General features: G+C 42.3%; 1 long non-coding RNA gene across 1 annotated transcript; it reads left to right on the top strand.

Moving 5' to 3' along the window:
- The first annotated feature begins 56 nt into the window (after positions 1-56).
- On the top strand, positions 57-23,421 carry LOC129331871 (uncharacterized). The gene is made up of 2 exons (XR_008597293.1): positions 57-251; positions 23,134-23,421. It is a non-coding gene; the product is annotated as an uncharacterized LOC129331871 (long non-coding RNA).
- Positions 23,422-23,789: the final 368 nt, after the last annotated feature.

Raw genomic sequence — 23,789 nt, 5'->3', positions numbered from 1 at the left:
GGAAAAAATCCTTGGCTCTTGGCTGGAAGCTCTCGAGTATCCTTCCGCCGCTGCCGCCGGCTGCTGAGGCTAGTGGCGTTGTTGCTGGGGCGGAGGGATACGTGTGCGCTCCGCCTTGCGCTAGTGACAGGCCGGGAGGCGCGGAGGAGGGGAATGGGCCGCCGCTGTGAGGGGAGCCGGACGCCAGCTGGCGCCTTCTGCGCGGTGGGCTCCGGCGGCTGAGGCGTCGCGGCAGCTGCGGAAAGCGAAGGGTACGTGCGTGGGGAGGGGTGGAGAGGTCGTGTCTTTGACTGATTACCGTGCCTGGGTTCAGGCCTGTCCTCACGCTTCGTATTCTGCTCAGGGTTGCCTCCTCCCTCCTTTCTTTTGGTCTTTCTCCCCCTCGCAGCCGTGGGGTAGGTCGAAATGCAGTGAGGATGGAGGAAGCTTCACCTGTTGAGTGGCCCGCCTGCATCCTTCGAAGCACAAGGGGATAGGGCGTTTCGCGTTGCTTTAGCGTGTAATCTTGTACACGTGTGCTTGGGAGCAAGCCCTTTGGAACCCGGGGTTGGGCTGTTCAGGAGGATCCGACCTGAACTCGCTTGGCTGCGAGTTGGAGTGGAATAGAGATGTACATTTGTTAGTTGTTTGTTCTCTAGTCTGATCTCATAAGCGCGTTTATTTGGGAGCAATTGATTTAACGGCAGATTGCAGGCATCACTGGAAACCTTATGCATGTTTACTGAAAGGTAAGTTGAATTATTTCAGTTGTTTCCAACTATAATTTAGGGGTGCATCCCTGAGCTCGGTCCTGCATCCTGGAGTCTTTTCTGTCAAGCTTCACAGATATTTGTTCCAAAAAACAAGTAGCTTTGTGACTTAGAATCTCAGCTTCTTAGCTGAATTCACCGGAGAGCCCTAGAACTTCAGAACAGTGCAGGAGACGGCACCATCCTGAATAAGTTTGGTGGGTGCTTTCTTGAGAGATCTTTTTGTAAACCTTGAATGGGATCATTGGGATGAGATGCTCCAGGATATGAAGTGTTACAAGTTTTGTTCAGAAAAGTAATTCAACATAAGCAAGAACCAATCCAGAATTCTGAATGCTTGTAATATTTTACAGGGACCTGTTTAAAGAAGACCATCCATTGACTTTCCCCAGACTTTTTGTCTTCAGGTTCTGAAAGCAAGGAAATAAATTAATCTGTTGCATTAGCAACAATAATAGTCACAAGTGCCCTATTTTTGTCCAAATTTTCATTGGTCTGCATTAAAATAGGGCATCTTTTCAGTTTATAGCATGATGCATCTTCACAGATGTGCAGATGATACCAGTTTTGTGTTTAAATATCAGACAAGTTGCAATTAAACTCCACTTAGGCACAAACACAGCTTGTGGCCGCACTTATGTGTACTCATTGTTTTTCATGTTGTTCACTGATCTTGATATAAAATTTTCCAGTTTGATCAAGCTATGGTTCACCATCTCCCATGTGTTTCTGCCCAGGAGTTAAGATCACAGTGAGAGGCCCTCCTAACTGTCCTGTCAACCAAAGAATGTTGGTTGGTGGTTACTTGAGAGCCTTTTCTGTGGCAGTTCCACAATTATGGAACAAATTCAGCAGGGACATGCACCTGGCCCCCACACTGTCGGTCTTAGGAGGCAGCTGAAGATGGTGTTATTTAGGACTGCATCTAATTAACTTTCTCTAGTTACTGGCAGTCATAAACTGTGTTTTAAATTGTTTTTTAGTGTATATGGTAGAACGGGGGCTAATAAATGTTTTAAATACCTTGAGTCCTGCATGGTAGAAAGGTAGATAATAAATGTTTTAAATAAATAAATGAATGAATGAATCGAATAAATAAATGAATCAAATAAAATGTCTGAATTCAAGCATTTCTGTGGATCGTGGTTTCCTACATGATCCTAGCTTAGAATGCCAGGATGTGTGGAATAAACAGACTCTAATTCCCTGAGGTACCTGCATTCAAGACTGCATGGTGAGTGAAGCTTGATCAGACTGGGAACTTTTGCATTAAACTCTGTGCACAGAGAGGAGAGAGCAGGACAAGAGCAGAGCAAGAAGCTGTGTTCATTTCCCTTAGAGCGTAGTGTCGTGATGTCTGAGTGTAGCCAAAGAAAGATAGGTAAGTGTTGCAGATGTCTCAAATGAAATCCAAACTGACACGTAATAAAACAAATACAGATTTTCTCAAACTAGGAAAGTACAATTAAAGCCAAAGAGATTAAACCAATTGAAACAAATATGTTGATCTTTATAGTTTGTGGATTAAGGCCCTGATCCAAGGAAAACATGAATATGCAAAAAAGAACCACATTGCATATCTAGAGCACCAGCAGCAATCTTCACGATAACAATTCTTCCCCCCCCCCCACCCCTTACAAGATACTGTTGACTGTTCATCATTGCAACATTAACCTTGGGTTGTGATTAAAGTCTTATAAAGAATGGTTTTGTTTTCATAGGAAAGATCTCCTGAAAAAGAACTAGGTTTTATTTGCCATTGATGGCTGACTTTGATAGAATCAAACCTTGCTATTTCATTGAAACCAGTAGCATTGAATAGAGTATATATCAAGGGTTCAGAGCATTACTTTCAGTAATCTTTATAACAGCTCTATGAGAGAGACCAGTATTATCCCTGTGTTGCAGAGGAGGGAAGGGGCTGAAGTTCGAGAACAGTGGCTTGCCTAAGGCCACTTAATAAATTCATGGCTGGGGTGAAATTAGAAACTTTCCAGTTCACTCTCTCTGAAGAGCAAATTACACATTCCACCCAAAGGTATGTAGCAGTACACAACCCTTTTCCCCCCAGAAAAGTTGTTTCTAGAAGGGCAAATTTTGGATAGGGGAAGATGCTTCCAGTTTTAATTAAAGTGGCTCTCCTTCCCCTTCTAGTTTTTTAAATTTGTGTTTTCTTCACATATGCGCATTTTGAACTGTGTGAAAGGAAACGTACATTTTAGAGGCAATTTGGAGTAAAGAAACAGCTACAGTTAAACACCCCTTTTCCTCCCCTGTTGCTTCCGTAGGTTTCCCTGTTCCCAAATAATTTTTCTTTTTTGAAAAAAAGCCACTGGGGCATCTCTCACATGATCACACACAATACTTAGCCCTTTAATACCTAAGCTGCCTGAACTCTTAGAACTGCTCATGATAGCACAGTGAAAAAACACCCCAAATATTTGTATTGCTGTTGTGGAATCATGATCAACTCTAGCTCTGCCCGTTGTTTAGAGCTGAAATTATTCCTAATGATGAAGTAGCCCACTTATTGCAGCGGCGACCACAGAAACTGAGTTACCTTGTGGGATGACTCTGTCAGAAATGAGATGTGTGTCAATGGATGACTGCATGTATCAGTCTTTGAGAATAATCATGCTGATAGATATCTATTGTTTTGCCATGAAATAAACAGGAAGGAAAAGATAAGTGTTCTTTCACAAGAAAAAAGAAGTAGCCTTATCTAGGAGACAAGAAAGTGACTTCTTCCCATTGATAAAATATTCAAAATACATCAGGCAGGTAATAATCTGGAATATTTCAGTAAAGGAATAAATACAGCTTTGTTTAGCATTTTCTGAAGTTTGCCTCTTCATTGGCCCCCAAATAAATACAATATTATCTCTCCTTCCTTCTCTTGCTTGCTTCTGTTATAGCAGCTAATTACTATGGACTTGATCCAGTCAGCATTCTCCGTACAGAGTTCCACAAAGCGCAGTGGACCCTGGTTTCCTACCCCTTCCCCACTTGTGTGTGTGTGTGTGTGCGTGCGTGCGTGCGTGCAGAGAGGTAGGCCAGCCAGACGGCAGGTAAGCAGGACAAGTAAGTATTGCAAGGAATGGAAAGCCTATGTACGTCTTCTATAACCCCATCCAGCCTTTCCCTCCATGTATCAATCAAGTTACTTGTGCTCCAGAGCCATGAATAAATTGCAGAGCACATGGAGGAGGAGCTGGATGTAGATAAGGGGCATATGTGGCTCTATTCTCCTTGCACTGTTTGCACGCATGCTTCTTGTGTGAGGAATGGGAGAACATGGCTCAGTTGAGCCTTGTGGGCATTAAATCTATGCTCAGTTAAGCTAACATTGCTATTCCTAAGCAGATCTACTTAGGAACCTATTCAGATCTGTTCATTGAGGCTTACTACTAGGAAAGTGTTCTTAGGATTGCACTGTAAGCCTTGCTTCTTGTATTTCTATCATACCAGCTGCTCTGCAGGAAAGGGAGGACCCTTCCCTTGAGCCATTTATACTTCATCATTTTGTTAACTGCCTTGAGTTTATTTGTTGAAAAAGAAACTCAAGATGATTAACAAAAGCATAAAATAAAACACAAGTGGGCCAGGGGAAGGTTCCTTGCTCTCCCTCCCTCTCTTGCAGAGTAGGTGGCATAATGCAAGCGTCCTCTATCTCCATCCTCTGCTTGCCTTGAAAGAAGGTGGCAGACAGAAGTCGCAGCAACAGTTCTGTGTCCTGCAACAGAACTGGGAAGAGATGTTCCTAGAAGAAAAACTGGAGGAGACCCACAATTTCATGTACAGAACTGTAAAATCTAGGAGTGGTGTCTCAGATCTCAACCAAGGGGGGCACCTGAGTCTTCCGTTTATTGAGATTCTAAAGAAAAGGAAAAGAGTCCAGTAGCACCTTTAAGACTAACCAATTTTATTTTATTGTAGCATAAGCTTTCGAGAATCAAGTTCTCTTCATCAGATGCCTGATCCGAACTGGTCAAATACAGAAGAGGAGGGGAGGGGAAAGAACAGGACATATATCACAAGAAGACAGAATGCAATTAGTGTGAAGGCAATCAAAACATTCCTTTGCTTGTAAATGTAAACATCTCCTTTTGGTGTGGAGTCAGTTTGCCGCAGTGAAGGTATACAATTCCTATGTAGTATAAGCCCTCGATAACCACAGCTCTCCCTGCCAGCTGCATCTGACAAAGAGAACTGTGGTCCCCGAAAGCCCACAGGCACTCAGGCTGAGATAATTGACAAACAAAGCCCACACCAGGCGTCTCTGGGCTCCCCCAGACCACGCCTCTGTAAAGGAAATCTGTTACCTGTGATAATGTGATAACCATTCATAGTCTCTATTCAGTCCCAGCTTGACAGAGTCAAATTTGCATATGAATTCCAATTCAGCAGCCTTTCGGGGCTGAAGGCTTTCGGGGACCACAGTTCTCTTTGTCAGATGCAGCTGGCAGGGAGAGCTGTGGTTATCGAGGGCTTATACTACATAGGAATTGTATACCTTCACTGCGGCAAACTGACTCCACACCAAAAGGAGATGTTTACATTTACAAGCAAAGGAATGTTTTGATTGCCTTCACACTAATTGCATTCTGTCTTCTTGTGATATATGTCCTGTTCTTTCCCCTCCCCTCCTCTTCTGTATTTGACCAGTTCGGATCAGGCATCTGATGAAGAGAACTTGATTCTCGAAAGCTTATGCTACAATAAAATAAAATTGGTTAGTCTTAAAGGTGCTACTGGACTCTTTTTGATTTTGCTACTACAGACTAACACGGCTAACTCCTCTGGATCTATAAAGAAAAGGAAGCAGTGAAAGCCAATGAAGGGGAAAATACCAAAATCTTTTAGAGGATGTCCCTGAAAAAATAATGCATCAACCCATACTTTGGAAAAGTGGCATGGGAAAGGAGGGAGAGGCTGTGTCTGTATTACAATAGTTCTTTCTAATTCTTCTTACTGGTACAGTTATTTCAACAGTATCATTGGAAAGGTACTTTTCAGAGTTTTAAATCTGTGCCTATGCCAGACCCACACGTGTGCCACTATTAGAATAATTGTGTGTAATCATATTGGGTGTGTTTTTGTTTATTTTGGGTTTGAGTCATTTTAGTTCTGGATGGCACTATGTATCATTATAGTACAAAGAAAAGTCTTTCTTAAAAGTCATTTTCAAAAGCATGCTTCTGCAAGTGTGCTATTCAAGTAACCTACTTCAAAGAGAAAGCAAACCTGCCCTGGGAGAGAGAGTGCATAAGTGGTTTGCCTAAAGGAGTGCAGAAATGCATAAAGGAATACTTGCCTGAAAGCAGTTTTTGAGAGTGATGCCAAGATCCAGTTCAAGAGAGAGGAGAGAAGTGTTGCAAATCTACAGTACACTGCAGTAGGTTATGTACAAAATGCCGCTGACATTCAAAAGTAAACCAAAACCAGAGTAATACACTTTTTTACTAACTTGCATTGGACACATATATGTGTTTATTTAAGCCATTCTGGAATAGCATTGTGCTCCCCCCCCCCAACTAAAAGGTAAAGGTGCAAGCACCGAGTCATTACTGACCCATGGGGGGACATTGCATCACGACGTTTTCTTGGCAGACTTTTTACAGGGTGGTTTGCCATTGCCTTCGCCAGTCCCTGGCTGAGACTGCAATACTGCAGCCTACCACTCTGTGCCATGGGGCTCCTGTCCCCCCCCCCCCCAACTATGCAATCTCAATTGTTTTAACTTTTATTTTTTAAAAAAACTCTAATTTAAAAGAGAACTACAGATTCAGACTCTTAACAGAAAGGAATGCAGGAAATTCCACACTTACAACATTGTTTCTGTTACTGCTTTCCGTTTTATAACAAAATGCTTTTAAGAGCGTAAAGGAACTATTTTTGAGCTGGGGTCGCATTGCCAATTCTATATTGATTTCTAAGGGCAGCGGGAAAACACAACTTTGAGCTCAATTTCCAACTTAAACATTTTCCTTTTTATACATATCCATATGAATGCAAGAATATGAACATGCAAATCTGAATGCTTCCCTGCATTCATTCCCCTGGAACCCATACATATGCATGCACTCTGCCCTACTCAACTTTAAGGTAATTATAGAAGCATCTGTTCCCCTTCCCAATATTAGGCAAAAGTTGGTGTTACTTAAGCCATGGTTATCTTCAGAAGCCATTTTTTCAAGAGCCTTGCTTGAAAATTGCCAGGCTTCTCCCTGGGGGACATCAGAGCCTGGGAGGTCTGGCTCTCCAGGTTGGCTACCTCTAGGATGGTTCCCAGGTTGGCCTCAGAAAGGAGGTTGACAACACCCTGGGTTCCCTCCCCCCCACTCCATTGGGATGGATACGCTGGTGTCTCTCTCTCTCTCTCTCTCTCCCTCTCTTCCTCCCTGAGGAAGGAGGAGAAAGTGATGAGGAATCAGGAGGGAGAGGAACACTGGAAGCACCCTCTGCTGAAGAAGTGCAAGAGATCTGAGCCGAGTTGGGGGAGATGAGGTGTGACTTGAATGCTTTCATGGAGAATATTCAACAGATGATGCAGATGGCCTTCCAACCTGGTCCACCGCCGGGAAGCCAAGGCGGCAACCTGGGTCAAGCCGCACAAGTGCCACAAGACCAGCTGCCCATCCTTTCCCCAGATGGGCAAGAAGCACCAGTATCAGCTGGCCTACTGGCCCAACCTGTACACCCAGCTGGGCTGATCCCTGGACCTCCACTGCAGCTGCTGTGGGGCCTACAGAAACTAGAAGCCTGCTTTGAAGGGGACCCAGATGAGTTGGGGTACTTCCTAGTGCAAGCAGCAGAATTCATGAGAGAATGGGGCCACACCTTCCCTGATGAAGCCAGCCAGGTGAACTACTGTCATATTCAATACCCCCTTGCAGCTGAAGCTGATGCTGTTGGGAGTGTTTCTGTTATTTGAACCCAGGGTGGGAAACTGAAAATGGAAGGTGTTTGTTCCTGTTGTAATCTTTTTGACCTTGAGCAGTTCTTGCTCTCTCTTCATTGAGGGCATCTTACAGCCTCCCCCCCCCCCGCTCTGCGGGGCCCACAATCCTGAAGCTGCTGCCAGGGTCTCCTCCCACCCCCACTGGCAGTCAGGACGCAGTGGCGACCAGGCCTTCCCCAACCCAGTTGAGCGGTAGGCTGATGGGCCTTCCCCCCACTCCAGCTGGGAGTTGAGTTGCGGCGCCACTGGAACCAGCACCTCCTGCTGGCCCTCCCAGCCTGGCGCTGGCCTGGTTGGCGGTTGTCATGCCTCCCCCCCCCCCACCAGCTTGGAGTGGCGTCCAGGGGGCCCTGGGGTGGCAAGTCCAGGTGGGAAGCTCCACTCCCTCTGGACAAAAATATTGAAACCTAAAGCCAATTTCCGGAGTCTTTAGTTGCAGAACTTGCAGAAATTATACATTAGAAGCTGGTATAGCACGAGTAACCTGTGTTTCTACAAGCCCTTGAATGAATGAAGTGGCCATTTGTTGCCAGCTCACCTGGAGTGAGCTGAATGAGTGAATGGGGATTGAACCAAAGTATCCTAATCCAACACTATATTTGAAGGACCACCTCCTTCCATTAAGTCCCTGTGCATACCACTTACGGTCTTCAGGCAGTCATCTGTTGGTGATCCCACCTCTTAGGGTAGCCTGTTTGTCATCGACCAGAGCCTGGGCCTTTTCCATTGTGGCCCCTGCTCTATGGAATGGGCTTCCTGAGGAGGTCAGGGGAGCCCCCACCTTGAAGATATTCAAGAGGTGCTGCAAGGCTTGTTGGCCGGGGGGGGGGGGGTTGTTGAACAGTAGGCATCTTTTAAGGTGGGGAAGGAGGAATTTGGGAGGATTTTTTGGTTTGTGTTTTTAATCTACTATTGTAAGCTACCATGAACCACAAAGAAAGGTCAGGTAAAAATGTTTCAATCAGTATCAGGCTTCAGGCTCATCCTTTTAAGATGGTAAAAAGAGTGTCCATCTAAGTACAGGCACAGGAAGAGACATTTTGTTTCCCCACTGGAGGAAAAAGAGAGAAGGGCGAGTTGATAGTTCTATTTCCTGCATTTTCTTGGCCCTGTATTCAGACTGGTTCACTCAAATGAAAATCAAGAAAAAAGTAAAGGAAATGTTGAGCAAATTTGGAATTTCAAAAGATTTAATGCTGTGTTACACTGTTAGATCGAAAGTAGCCATATGTAAGCCATGATGTGACTGGAAAATTCTAAAATTCCCCTAGCATTAAGCAAGGTAATGGTCAAGGGGATAGTAGGCAGCACAGAGGAAAGGGAGCCATTGACATACCCATCCTTCTGTTTCTTTCCCCCTGTATCAGCTGTTTGTTCAGGGGAGGAAAGTGTTCAGCTAGTCCAAATTATGTCCTTGAGCTCCTTCTCAGAGTTACATGATTGCCATGTAAGAGCAGCCCCTTTCTGGCCTGGTCTCCACATGCAACAGAATGAAATGGTAGGCTCCTTGGCTAATAGATAGTGCCGCTTTAGAGTGCAGGTAGGGAAATCATTTATTTTAACAAATGTTTCCCTATGTTGAAAAACTTGTGCCAGTAGGAATTTACAAAAGAGATGCAGTTGGGCTAGATCTTTTCCCATGCTCAGCTACCCCCCTTCCCCTTGCAGAAAGTCTGCGCCTGGAAACCATTTGAAAATTGCTCTCCCCTGACACAGTCCGTTCTACCCCCAGTTGGCCCCTGTGAATGTTGTTTCAGGTGGGTAGCCATGTTGGTCTGTAGTAGAAGAGCAAGATTCGGGTCCACTAGCACCTTAATAACTAGAGTGTGATTATATATAGCCCTTCTGGACAAATGAGTACCACACTCAGAATGGTGAACCAAGTCAGTGTTGTTGCTATTCCCACAATACAGCTGGAGGAGCTGAGGCTGTGAGGAGTAACTTAAGGCCACCTGCAGAATTCATGGCACCAGTAGGAGTTGAACTAGCAGAGTGCTGATTCACAGCCAGCCTGAGAGACCAACTAAATTTCCAGGGTATAAGCTTTCAAGAGTAAAAGCTCCTTTCATCATATCTTGAAAGCTCATACCCTGGAAATCTAGTTGGTCTCTAAGGTGCTACTGGACCTTAACCCTGTGAATCTTGCACCTGTTGAAAATTTTGAAGGTTACCCCCCTTCCCCCAACAGAACAAGGTAAGCTGAAGGGGGATAGAAATCTGTATGTGACCTTTCTCCATTGGCTGTTTATGTCCTCTTATAGGTTTCTAGTGGCTAGTTTCCTTACTTCTCCCTCCGCCATCTCATGGGGTCGGGGGGGGGGAGCAGCTAAGAAGAGAGATAAGGGGAGACCTGTCCACCATACATTTGGTCTACTTCTCACTGCCAGTGGTACTGAAGGCCAACTTTCTGCAATTAAAGAACAATTAAAAACTAAACTTACAATCAGCAATCAGTATAAATAACTGGATCTTAAGAATAGCACCAGCAGTAATATAAAGGTGAGCTATACATAACTAATGATAGATAGTTTAAGAGCAATAAAAATACTGAGCAATCTCTAAGCAGTGCCAATATAAATTTTGGAAGGGCAAAGTAATTGGAGCAGAATATTTTAAAAGCTCAATTCCAAAACTAACAAAAATCCTGGGTAAAAAAAAAGTTCGGAAGCTGGCACAAAAATAACTTGGCACTAGCTGGGATCGGCTAAGATTTTAAGCCAAGTGGAGGGGTTTAGCATACTATCACATGAGCTCTCATTTGCAGTACAGTTCCAGACAAAGATCACCATAATCCCTAAATTTATAAAAGCCAACTGAGTACCAACCTAGATGTGACATCTACAAAGTGACTGTAATGGGATTAAGATTCAGGTCCGGTAGCACCTTTGATGTCCATGGCATGAGCTTCCAGGAGTCAACAAAAGCTCATATCCTCAATCTGCTTTTCTACTGCAGACCAACATGGCTGCCTACCTGAAATTATCACAGTGGGGGACTAGCAGTCAAAGTACTTCTCCAAGCTTCTTCTGGGAACTCTTCCACAGCACTGTAATGGCCCAACTGAATTGGATGTCTAGTTCAGCCCTATGCTAGTGGCTGGCTACCACATCTGGTGGTCCATAAGTTAATTATGCATAGTATGAATTACTTCTCTGGAGATTACAGCCAATCAACTTCATTGGCTGTTTCTAAGTATTAAGAAAGAAGAAAACAGCTGTTCTCAGTCTGCTGTCTCCACCTCCTCCATTTTATGAACTTTTGTCACATCCCCCATTTTTTTCTGTTCCTCTAAAATAAAAACGCTTCATATATTTAGCCTTTCTTCATAGGAAGACATACCAGTGTTAGCCACCTTTCTAAACCCATTCCAGCTCTGTTTTTTGGGTTTTTTTGTATATATGATGAGCTGCCTGGTACTGTACAAGTTTTAAAAATATGGCTGTATCACTGGTTTACATCATGGCTGCTCTTCCCTGTGTGTGTGTGTGAGAGAGAGAGAGAGAGAGAGAGAGAGAGACACGCACGCACACGCACACGCACACACCGTCATTTTGGAAGTGGCATTGTTGCATGGATATAGCCTGTGGGTGGAAAGCTATATACGTTTTCTCAAGTTAAATATTTTATCATTGTATTTATTTTATGCGAGTTCACTGCAGTTAAAAGGCTTTATAACATATACATGAAGTGCATCTGAACCAGTTCAGCCTGGCTCAACTGGAACCAAACCACAGAGTTACAAAATACTGATGGACCCGAACTACAAGTGAATCCAAATTTATAATGGTTTCATCCCCTGCTTTCACTAGTATGGAGTTTTCCATACTCTTTCCCCCTATCAGTTCTGACCTCATACTGCTTCAATTTATCCCCTGATTTCCGTGTGCACTTTTTTTGCTTCAGTTTTTGCTTCAATTTTTTTTATTCCCCCCCTCTCTTTTTCCAGTTCTTTTGAGAATACTTTTACCTTAATTGTTTTCTGGAAACTGATTTTTGAGCCTTTTTCCTCATGCATAATGTTTCTTCCAGTTTTATTTGTCCAGCCTGTTCCCCCCCACTATCTCCAACCTACTTTTTGATCATTGAAACAATCTCCCACCCTCCTTTCCCCCCTCCCATTTTTGTTTTCTATCATTTTTAATTGTCATTTTCATAACAACATATGACCTACCATTGCATCAATACATGCAACAGATTCTCTTAATTCCCAGCTTTCATTTAGAAAAGTAAATATCTAGCCCCCTTTTTTTTGCAAAAATATAAGGAAAAAGGCATTATATTTGCAATGGAATGGGTTAGAGACTTAATATTTTTTTTAATGAAGGATTGGAATTCAAAGAATCTGTTGCATGTATCATTACAACCATAGTTTGATATAACACTATGAAATGATGAATTTAAAATAATTCAAAAGCACTAGGGCCGAGGGGACAGGGGCGTGACCACTTCTGGCACCAGAAAAAGCAGCACTGTTTGAAAAGCATATAGCTGCTGCTCCAGGCTCCATCCCAACAGAGGTTGGTTTGCCACACCGGTGCCAGCCTCTACCTCCTAGCCCTGGATCAGCCTGAAGAGAGCTTTTCAGTTTTGGCTGGGGGCTGGGGGGTGGGGGGAGTGAATGGACCTTAAGTACGGATGGTGGGACTGGTTCTCTTTTAGGCTTCCCCATGCAAAGACTTCTCCATGTGTTCATTTTTTCTTTTTTAAACTAGCCCTAAAAGGGGTGTGTGATGCCACCAGTGATGACAGCACTCTCATTTGAAAACCCTGATTACTTAACCAACTCTACAACTGTAAAAATGCAATGGGAGGACAGATGCGCAAAAGAACTGTACCCAAACCAATTCCAGTTCTTGCAGATTGACTGCTAAGAAAACCAGGAGTGTATTGAAAAGCCCTATTATTCTTTCCCTGTAGAATCAGGCCTCCCATATCACTTTGAAAGACCAATTTTGAGTGGTTTGGCTCATGGAGATAGGCCAGGAAGCAACCAGGAGGCATAGTAAGGTCATAGGAATATGAATCATTACATTTACTGGTAACAAACACCTACAGTGCAATCCTAAGCAGTTACACCCTTCTAAGTTCATTGAAGTCAGTGGGCTTAGACAGGAGTAACTCTAATTAGGACTGCATTGCGAATCTATCTGACCCCTGGTCCCGAAGTTTCCCAGTCTTACCAGAAAACCAACATACATTCAGTTTTGCTTCATTATTTCCTGCATTCGTTTGTGAAATTGCTTTAGAAACTTTTTTGTCAACCACATTGTGTTTCCTGTTCCGCTGTTCTTTTTACCACTTGTGGTTTAGAAAAGTGGAGAGTGAAACTGATTTAAGTGACTACAAGTTTGTGCTTTCAGTCTGGGTGAATAAGATCTTGAGCAAGAACTAAGAATAATGGTGCATTGGCACTCATAATAAAACTATGATGATTCTGCAGTTCTGAATTCATAATTGAGGTCTATTATTTTACAAGTAGAAGCAAAGCTTTGGAAAAGACATTTTCTGACTTCCCAACATTTGTAAAATTCAATTTTGGAAATTTATAAAGGAAAATAAAAGTAAATCACAGTGTTCAAGAGGTTTGACTTTGCCTATCACATTACATTGGGATGGATCCTATGGACAAAATTAATCCTGAGAACTTGATTTGTTAGATGCAACCCATGTATTTTGAACTTTACTCTCTAAAAACCCAACTGTGAGTGCAGCTGATGTTAGAACTAGGAGTGTGCGTAACAGAATTCCTGGACATGTACATAGAAATTACTGTTTCAAATCATTACCTTGGTTTTTATGGAATGGTAACACAAATCTTAAGATGTTTGGGGAAATGAAACACCCTCCCTGAAAATACCCCCCTTTTTTCAAGTTCTGATGCTTATCACCCTGCAGCATGAGCAGCTCCCCTCCCCTGAAAATAGCAGTTTCTTTTCCCCCTGTGAAAATAGGAAGCCTGAACTTGTTCAGGGGCCCATAAAATTCAAACCCTTTGTCCAACTAGTTTGAAACTCAGGGATTCTTTGTTGGACAGGCAGAAGAGGCTCTGCTGTAATTTTGATAACATTTGGAAAACGATGAGTCCAGGTCCCCCACCCAAGCTTCCCACAGGGAATAATTCCCACAGGGAATAACTAACAGGGAAGGGCCTGCAAAGAAAGCCTCTCTCACTGTGCAGGGAAAAACCAAGAAGACCACAACAAGGAAGGATGACAAATGCAGTCTTCAGCAGAAAGATAAAAACTATTTCAGTCAGTCACTGTAAAAGTAGGAAATCGAAATGAATGCAACAGGTTAGGGTTTTTTTAAATGTTAGTGGCCGGCTGGAGCTCTCTGATGGCTGCTGCTTAATGGGCCTTTTAGGAACCAGCAGAAGAAAACTTAGTGTAACTGTGCAGAGAGTGACCTAATTTGGGGTCTGTAAAATTAACCCCCTTTGTCTCATTTGCTTGAAACTTTTGTAGACAGGCAGAAGAAGCTCCATTGCAATTTTGGTGTCATTTGGTTGAAAAATGGTAACTCCGCCCCCCCCTTGAGAAAGTTCTCCATAGGGAATAATGACAGGCCGATGGGGTGGGAGGTCTGCAACAGAAGCCATTCTCACTTTCTAAAAGGACACAAACTGCAACAAGGAGGGTGGCAAGTGCAGAATTTTCAGTCAAAGGGTTAAAAAAATTCAGTCACTGTAAGACTAGGGAAATGAAATGAATGCAGGCAGCACTTTATTTTTTTAATGCTAGTGCCCAGCTGGGGCTCTCCTGCTGGCTGGTGCTTGATGGCCATTTTAGGAATTAGTGTTAGCAGCTTAGAGCCAAAACAGACAAGATGCCTGACGCGTGGAGGATACGCATTGGTTTTCCACAAGGTTCCACGGGAAGTGTAGTGACAGAGGCTCTTTCTCTGGGCTTCTCGTTTAGTCTGCTCAGTTCCCTCTCTCCGCTGCCAGCTCCCCTAAAAGCACTCCACAGCCAGAGGGAGCCGAGCACACTGGCAGCGGCAAGCAGGACAAGGAGCCGTTTGCTGCTGCCAGCTCCCTCTGCTGCTAGTGTGCTCCCCTTGCTCCCTAAAAGCACTCCGCAACCAGAAAGAACTGAGCATGCTGGTGGCAATGGGAAGGACAAGGAGCCAATCACCGCTGCCAGCTCTTTCTGACCACCACCGGCACAATTGGCTCCCTTTTGCCGCTGCCAGTGCACTCCGCTCCCTCTGGCTGTGGAGTGCTTTTAGGGAAGCAAGGGGAGCTGGCAGCAGTGAGAGGGAGTCAAGCAGACTAGATGAGATGCCTAGAGAAAGAACCTCTACCAGGGAGGTAGAGGAATGACCAAGTGATAATCTATTTCACAGAGTTATCTGATAAACACGAGTCAGACAATAACACGATCATAGCTGGAGAACCATATTCAAAGAGTGCTTAGCAATTGCACTTCATTAGGCTGGATGGAGGTCTTGTGTGTTGTGTTGCAGGGTTCTATCCTGAGCCTGGTATTCTTCAATCTTTTTATCAGTGTATTGAACGAAGGGATGGAGAGAATCCTTATTAAATTGCAGATGGCACAAAGCTGGGAGGGATAACAAACACCTTAGAGGATAAAATTCAAAATGATGTTGAAAGGATGGAAAACTTGGATTGAAATTAACAAAATGAAATCAACAAAAACAAATGCATTTAGGCAAAACTAATCAAATGCATATGTATAAGATAGGGGATACCTGGCTTGGAGGTAGTACACACAAAAAGATCTCAGGATTGTAGTGAGTCAACAGTGTCATATAATTGGAAAAGAAAAGAAAAGAAAAGCTAATGCTATTTTAGAAAAAGAGTATCCAGGTCACAAGAAATAATGGTTGCACTCCAAATAAGATCTGACTAGCATGGATTACTGTGTTCAGTTTTGGGTACTCAGCTTTAAGAAAAATGCAGATAAATTGGAATGAGTTCAGAGGAAAGCTACCAAGATGCTCTGGAGTCTGAAAAACAAATCCTGCAAGGAAAGGTAGGAACTGAATCTGTTTCATCCGGAGAAGAGAAGACTGTGGGGAGACATGACTGTGCTCTTAAACTGCTTACAGGGCTGTCTCCTAAAAGAAGGCTTGTTCGTCGTTCTTCTGTGCAGTCCCACACTGGACTTTATCAAGCTGTTCCAGTTGAGTTTGTGGTTCTGTTTGTGGGCTCCATCGCTATGGTGTAGAAGGCCCTATTTAAAAAGAGCTCCCAATGTGAGATGAAAATGAATGACACACTCTAACCAGCATGATCTGTGTCTGGGTGAAGGGCATAAGGTTGGCGCCTGCTCCATTTGTCAGCAATTCATCCCAAAGCTTCAAAATGAGAGAGCTCAAAAGGCTTGAGGCTGCCCTGTGGGAGAGTCTTCTCAGGCGCATATTCTGCGACAGACAAAAATGTGACCACTAAGCACCAAGTTGTGTCAAAACCGAAGACCGATGTGTGCCTGCACAGAAGAACCCCATGAACAATAGTTACAGGTACATACAACCCTGTTTTCATCATCCAGCTCAAGAACTCGGTGACTATGTAATGAGGAACCTCAGCTGTATTATTAGCCAGGAATGATATAGGGCACCATTTGCTGCCTGTTGTTCTCATAGCCAATTCATAGTGTTGTGAAAAAAAGATAAAAGATTGAAAAGCGCTTTACCTATTAAAACATCTGTATAAATGACTGATTCTGTTGTGAGGCAAGTTAATGACAGCATTGATATGGTTACTGATAACACTTGATCAAATGCTGAATAAAGTTACCCACTTCATATACCAGAGATCTGGGTTCTGCTACACAGTCCACCCTCTGGTATAAACAATTTGCCATAGTAAGCTTGTTTAGTACAATTACAGTGTATTAAAGTTCTAATAATTGATTATGACTGCCATTGAGATACTGAGCAGAGTACATTAGCTAATAGATTCTCTAGAGTTTGGCTGGATTCATAGAGCATAAAATATGTCATGGGGCAAGATGTTTTTTTACTACTAAAATAGCCCTTGTCATTATGGAATAGTTCATAGCCAATGGTAGTGGTAAATACATTTTATGAGGCAGGGGGAGGAATCATGCAAGTCCCCCCACTATCATTGGTAGCTTGTTCTTTTAAATGGGAAGTGTTTGAAAGGTATTTTGTGCATACTGAGTAGGGTTCTTTTCTTAAGATCAAATTCTGTTGTCATTTCTCTCCCAGCAACCTCACTGAAGTCAACAGAGCTGCAAAAGTGCTGAGAACAAAGCAGGGGCTCTGTCAATATTCACTTCCCAGGCACAGTGACTACAGCTGCCATTGGACAGGGTCATTGCTAGAGGAACTCTTGCCGCTTCCTTGCACAATAGAGCTGTGCAGTCTTTTTTTGTAGGAACTATGATAATTTTGGAACACCCTGTTACAATGACATGGGGCAGGTCATGTGCCCTCTCACGCACCCTTTTCATCCTCAGACACCAGTGTGGTACGTTAAACCTCTCCTTAGCTTTCTTTTTCTTTTTTAATTGCAGTAGGTTTCTAGATCATGTTATCGATGAGGGTATTAGCAATAGGTTTGAAACGCTATCCAGTGAGACCTGCTTGTGGAGCAAACCTCGCAGAGTGGAACTTCCCCCTCTTTCTGCAGCCTGCTGGGCATGCTGAAATGTTGTTCCTTGAGGTCTGCGGGCATTGAGGAACAGCACAGGAGCCAAAGTGGAAATCTGCAGTACCAAGGGAGAACAGTCGGAAAATTACATCCTTTCTATCAAAGGTGGAAATGTCCTTAAGTCTTTATAACTGTATGTTGAATGCAGGACAGTGCATGAGTCATAAAATAAACAGACTCAGCACAGTTCTCTGTGCACAAGAGCTTGTGCAACACGAGCAGTTTCCTAGCAGTGCCCAGGAATTAGTTCCACAAGATCTTGTGCAAGCAGAAGCATAACAGGGACAAAATGAAAGTGAATTAGCTCAGGTGGCTACTGCGGTCTCTTCATTTTTGCTTACGCAAGAGCTCTAGCGCAAGCAGAAATGCTATGCTTGATCCAGCTCCCTGATCTCCAAGTTAATCTTTTCAAATGTTGACAGGCTGATTTGTAATAATAATAATACCAAGACACTTATGAACAAGAGACTTATTAGTAGACAGCTGATTCACAGATTGGCTCTAAAAGGCAGCACCTATGACAGGCGGTGTGGGACAAGGCTGGGCTGGATGGATGCGAATAATGACATGAGGGTGACAGTGGGGCCAGTCGTTTCTCAACCTAACCTATCTCACAGGGTCTTGTGTGGGGAAAAATGCAAGGTGGGTTCCAGAAAGTGGTGAGGGTTAGGTGTTTCCCAGGCCTTCGAGTCCAGTAAAGGCCTGTCATTCTCCCTGAGCTTTATCCAGCCAATTATCCAAGAAGCTTGGGACAGCATACATGGTCATCCTGTCCTCCGCTTCATCCTCACAATGACCCTGAGGTAGGTTCTGAGAGAGACTGGTCCATGGCTACCCAGTAAGTTACATGGCTGAATGGGGATTTGAACCAAGTCTTCTCAGTGCAGAGATCTCACTGGCCTAGCAGCGGAATTATTCTCACTTTATATGAAACATCCCAGAGTGTGAGATGAGAGAACGAGAGAATTGTCAGCTTGCACCCCCCCCCCTTTCATGTTAAGACAACCATTGCGGTTGACTTGGTAAGAGCCTCCCAAGTCCTAGACGTGCCATCAATAAAATATAGTTTCATATATGCTACCCTGAGTTCCTTGAAAGAAGAGTGAGTTTCAGGCATAATAAATAATAGTGGGAAACTGTCAAAACTCAAGGAGTGAGGAAGTGCAGGAAAAAGGTACATCTCAAATGACACTCCCCCCCCCCTCTCCAAAAGTTTGCTACTGTAGGTCCATAATGAACCGGATGTTCTTGGTGCCAGCTGCAGCTCAGAGATGCCTGCTGTGCATTACGTCTTCCCACTGTTTAGGGTGAATAAATAGATGCATGAATCTTACTTTTATATGAACAACAGGTTGACTATTGCCAATAATGCTTGTGAAATTAAGATTTTCTCAGGCTGGTCTTCAGCTTAATTTTTTTCCATCACACAAACTTGTGTTCTTTTCACTGTGTCCTGTCTGCTCATGAGAAACGCTTGCTGTATATTACATGAACAGCAAATGCGGTCCACTCTTCCTTGGATGTGTAATTAAGCCTAATCGAACAAGGGTCATGTCAGATTCCAATCAGAATTTCTGCTTGCAGTTCAGAGGAAGGGGTTGTTTATTTTTTATGAAGCATCATTATGCTTATCTACCATGGCTAATGCAGTTCTGCTCACACTTGCTGAAACCACCAATTCATCTCTAATCAGTCATTCAACAGCCCCAAAGCACATTAGCTTAAAGAACAACAATAATACGTAACTTTTTATGGCTACACAGATTTTTGGTACTTGTCAATCAGTACCCCCTCGGACTGACTTCCACATAGCAGTGTTGCAAGCTGTGGTATTTGGCTGAATGATGTCAAGCAATGAAAAGCTAGCCTAGCTGGAATCACAGTCCAGTCATAGGGGTGTTGAACGCTTAGTCTGCTGCTCTGGTCTGTTTCTTCCTTGTTTCCGTTCCATTTTATTAAATGGTTACATCTAGCCTGCAAGGAGATCTCTGCTTGGGCTAAACCACAAGGCGTATTCTCCTGTGGCTGGAATAAAATGGAGCTTAATAATAAAGACCACATGTTACATCTCCATGGTCTTCTCTACAGTGAGACTCTGAGTGTATTGAGTGCTCTAAATTTCCATTTGAATTAATTGGCGTTCAGAGCAAAATTCACTTCTCTCTGCTGATGCTAAGACTTTCAGACCAGTCTTCTGCATATTTAGCTGGAAATAGTTTCCAATGAGTTCAACAAGACTTATTCCCAAGGAAATGTACACAGGATTGTGGGTGTCTCTTCGTTAGAATATTCAAACCTGCGAGGCAGCAGTTGTATCTCAGAGTAGGGAGCAATATGAGGCAAAGCATTCTTCCAAAGAGGGGGAAAAAATCTAGGAAAGCATAAATATTAGACAAACATTACTCCCATTGTACAATTAAACACGGATGGGTGAGCACCTTCACAGCACCAGTTGGGAAGGCACAAAGAGTCATGTGGTCCCTCTTTTAGCTCCTGGGCCCTTTAACACATACACGTACAGCATATGCAGAAAATGCTTCCTACCATTTGTTAAAGGAGTCCGGCCATTTTATTCCTGCCCACTTGCCATATATTACTTGCGGAATGGCTTGGATAGATCCAATTTCATGAACAAGACTCTTACAGTTTGATGCGTTCAAAGATAGTTGCTTTGGACAGGTAAGTCTCTTGTAAGTGACCTGGGAAATACTCTAACAATGGGCCCCAACATTAGTAGGATTTGGTAGACATATGATATGAAAGCACGGAAGGGGGGGGGGACAGGAAAAATTCTGAGGGAAAAAAATTCAAGATTTTTTTCAGTGTTTCTAGTATAAAAATTAAATATTTCTGGAAAGCACTAAAAAAAGCCCATGGAATATTTTTAAAAAATGTTTTCTTTTGGAATAAGTAAAATATTTTTATGACAATGTGTTACTCATTCAAAATGTGTAACATAAGAAAGTATGTGTAAGACAACCTAAAGCATTAGATAATGAGAATTTCTATATGTGCCATAGGTATATAGAATATATCTTAAAGGATGCGTTCATTGTTTAAATGGGAATAATTTGGGCAACAGTATGCTATAATGTATTTGATAATACATTACTGAAGAGTTCAGTATTTTCAGTGTTATAAAGTTCTCTTTGATATCCAAATATGCTAGTAGACCTATACTGACTGTAGAAGACTGTTCCTGTCCAAATAATACATTCTTTTTTGATTACCAAAAATTTATTTTCTAATTTAAACTTTTATTTTCTCCCCTATCAAGTGACAAAAAATTGTGATACATGTGCCATACCGAGTAGTGTACAGCAGTTTGCAGTGTTCTCTTTCCCCCACTTCCCTTCCCCCTCTCTCTGAAGCATCAGGTATATTTGCAGTTTTGCTTGTAGAAAACAGACATTTTTACTTCTAAATTTCATAAATATGCTAAGTAGTGCAATTGTATATGCCAACTATGTTATAAATGATGGATTGTTGTTTAAAGCAGTAAAATAAGCTTAGGTTTGATTGTAAAATAAGAATTGCATATATTTCAATTTCCCCCCAAATCCACCCCCACCCTGATTTCCAGACATTTTATGTCTCTAGGTTTTGGTGCTGTTGAAGATATGGGAGGGGCCATTAAAAGGCCTTCTCACACCTATAGCCTTTCTTTTTTTAAGGTAGTGCAGCCCCCCTCCCCCCACCGCCCAGTCTATAACAAGTCAACCAGGAAATTTCTTCTTTGATTGATCATCTCCCCTCTTGAAGATCTGGGTTGCATTTGCCTGGGCATAAACAAATGGTGATGTGTACAGGTTTTATTGTGAATACATGTCTTGCAGCACAATCCTGCACATGGGAACAAGTATGTTCCATAGGCTTCCATAGTATTTATTCCCTTGCACCCTTACTGTTTTCACACTTCAAGTATGGGGGAATATACACTTATTTTTTCTTTAATGGAAGAGGCTCGTATGTAGGACTCATCAGCTTTGCTTTTTGCAGCACAGTAACCATACTGTCTGGATAACAGGGAACAAGAAGTCCTACTTTTCTAACATTCACATGAACAAACAGTGTGGGAGTTGCAGTCTTCTGTAAGAGAAACTGTACTTCGTTTCCTTCTGCACTTTATCGCCTCTCTATGGTGCACATGATAACCATGTAAGAATTGGTGTGAATACCATGTACAGATTATCATGATAATACATAATTTTTTTGTCCCATGTATCATAAAGCATCTTTGAGCAGGGAAACCAAGGGCCAGTCATTATCCATAGGTTGGCTGCAGCATTTTCTTGGGCCTGAAAGGCAACGTGTCATGTTTTATTGTACTGAAATGCAGTGATGAGCCATTTTGTAGTGAAAATCAAGAAGGAACACAACTATAAAATGACCAGCCATTCAAAGATATGGTGGTGAAGGGAAAACATGAAGTGTTCTCGCTTCCTGTTCTCCCTGTGCTTTGTTTAAACATCTAAAGTGGCCCTTTGACATCTTCCATCAGCTCCTCAGTGAAATGTGCAAGTGTTCAGTGATGGGGAAGACTCTGTAATTCACTGCCTGAAGTGATGTGAAAGTCTCACTTCATATGTTAAAGAGAATTACGGGAAACGGGGAGCATGAAAACGCTGATGCTTCTTGTTAAGGCTCCTGTACGCATATTTATTTATTTAAAAGTATTTATGTCCCACGCTCTTCCTACAGTAGCGACTATAGTGGTTTCCAGTCTCTACTTTTAAAAGAATAATTAAACCAAAATAATGAAAACCTCCAATACTGTGGTTAATATCAAAGAACATGCCCACATTTGACAATTCAAGAAAATTGCAGAATACTCTACATAAAACGTATTTGATCTTTATTGGCTTATTTGATGATGTGACCTGCTATGGTACTTTTTACAGTTTATCTCCCATTGTGGATGTTGTTAAAATACTATTAAATGGTTCCCCTTTGATATTCATTATTGTAAAGTGATCCTCCTTTTACAAGTTAGTAGTTCATATATATACTCATGATTACAAAGGTGTGTGGTAGAAATAGCTAAGTTAGGGTAGGAGTGTATTGAATCCTTTTGGACTCTTCATTATGTATGGGTTGGAGTACATTGTATGTAATGGCTTGGATCTGGCTGGAAATCACTACTGCTGGAAAGATTTCCGCCAGCGAAGTGTGACTTCTCTGACTCCTCTTCCTGCTACAGCCCCAAATACCCTTCAAAGTGCTGTTCCTGAGGATAGGTGACCTTAGGGACAGCACAAGGGGGGAGCTGGGGGCATCTGTCATGGGAGGGGGGAATTGCGCCCCCTTTGCACACACAGAAATGATTGACAGGATCCAGCCCACTATTTTAGTTTGCCAATTATACCTCTTTGTGATGCTAACCCTATAAACAGACATCGCTTCAAATGCAGATTATAATAATTTGTTTATGATTCTCGGAGAACTTTTGTTGCGGTAGTTTAAGACTCAGCTTTGCCGCATTTTAAAAAAAATCTATACAGAATCTGTGAGTAGGTTCAGGATTTTGGAATATAGTCCACTTAGCTTGTTGAAAGCAATAGGAACAAAATATTCACCACATAAAATATATAAAACATAAGGAAAGGTGATGTACTTCTAAAATGAGTTAAATATTCATGTTAGAGAATCTGTAACGTGTCGAGCCTGCTCTTCTGTTTGTGTACCTCAAAAATGTCCTTTTGACAAGTTTAGTGATTGTTCACCATGCACGATTAAGTAAAAACAGTCAGCTTTATTTGACTTCCTTTTTTTTTTCTTTTTAGTTCATTTTCTACTCCTTTTCACTGGAAACATAAGAGGAAGAAAAGATCTACAATTTCAAGGAGGATACAAGACTTGGCAGTGCAAGTTGTTTGATGATCTCCATATCCTATTTAAAATGTTTGTTTGTTTGTGCATGTTTATGTGTGTCTTTCTGTCCTATTGTGGAACTGTTTTGGGAAATTGTTTTGTAAGAAATTTGCTTGTTCACAAATGAGTGTTAATTCTATTTCAGTCTTGTTTTGATTTGCTCATCTTTTGCATTAAATAAAATCTCCATTGATGCTTTATATTCTAAGGTAAAGGTTAACTAAAATATGTGCATAGTTGGGTACTGATTTGCACTACTCATGATGCTGTTGTAAAATCCCTGCAACACTAGCATTATGCTCAGTTTATAGAATTTCATGAGTGAAGTCTTAAGTATGTCCCATTTTATGCAAGAATGCTAATTCAGCAAGGTTTGCACTACAAAAGTACGAGAGAAGTAATAGCAAGCATAGTCTTGAAGTGGATCTAGGTGTTAGGAGGAACATGTCTTATTTTCCTTATAATATTAACAGGCAGTAGAAGGAAGTTCCAGGGCAGATTCAATGGACTCAAGACATATTGCTTCATCTTTACCTTCTCCACAAATTCTTCTTTATATGTACACAAA

The sequence above is a fragment of the Eublepharis macularius genome, chromosome 6 (assembly GCF_028583425.1).
Source record: "Eublepharis macularius isolate TG4126 chromosome 6, MPM_Emac_v1.0, whole genome shotgun sequence".
NCBI classification, from domain to species: domain Eukaryota; kingdom Metazoa; phylum Chordata; class Lepidosauria; order Squamata; family Eublepharidae; genus Eublepharis; species Eublepharis macularius.
The sequence above is the reverse complement of the archived record's forward strand: the minus strand, read 5'-3'. Positions and strand labels throughout refer to the sequence as shown.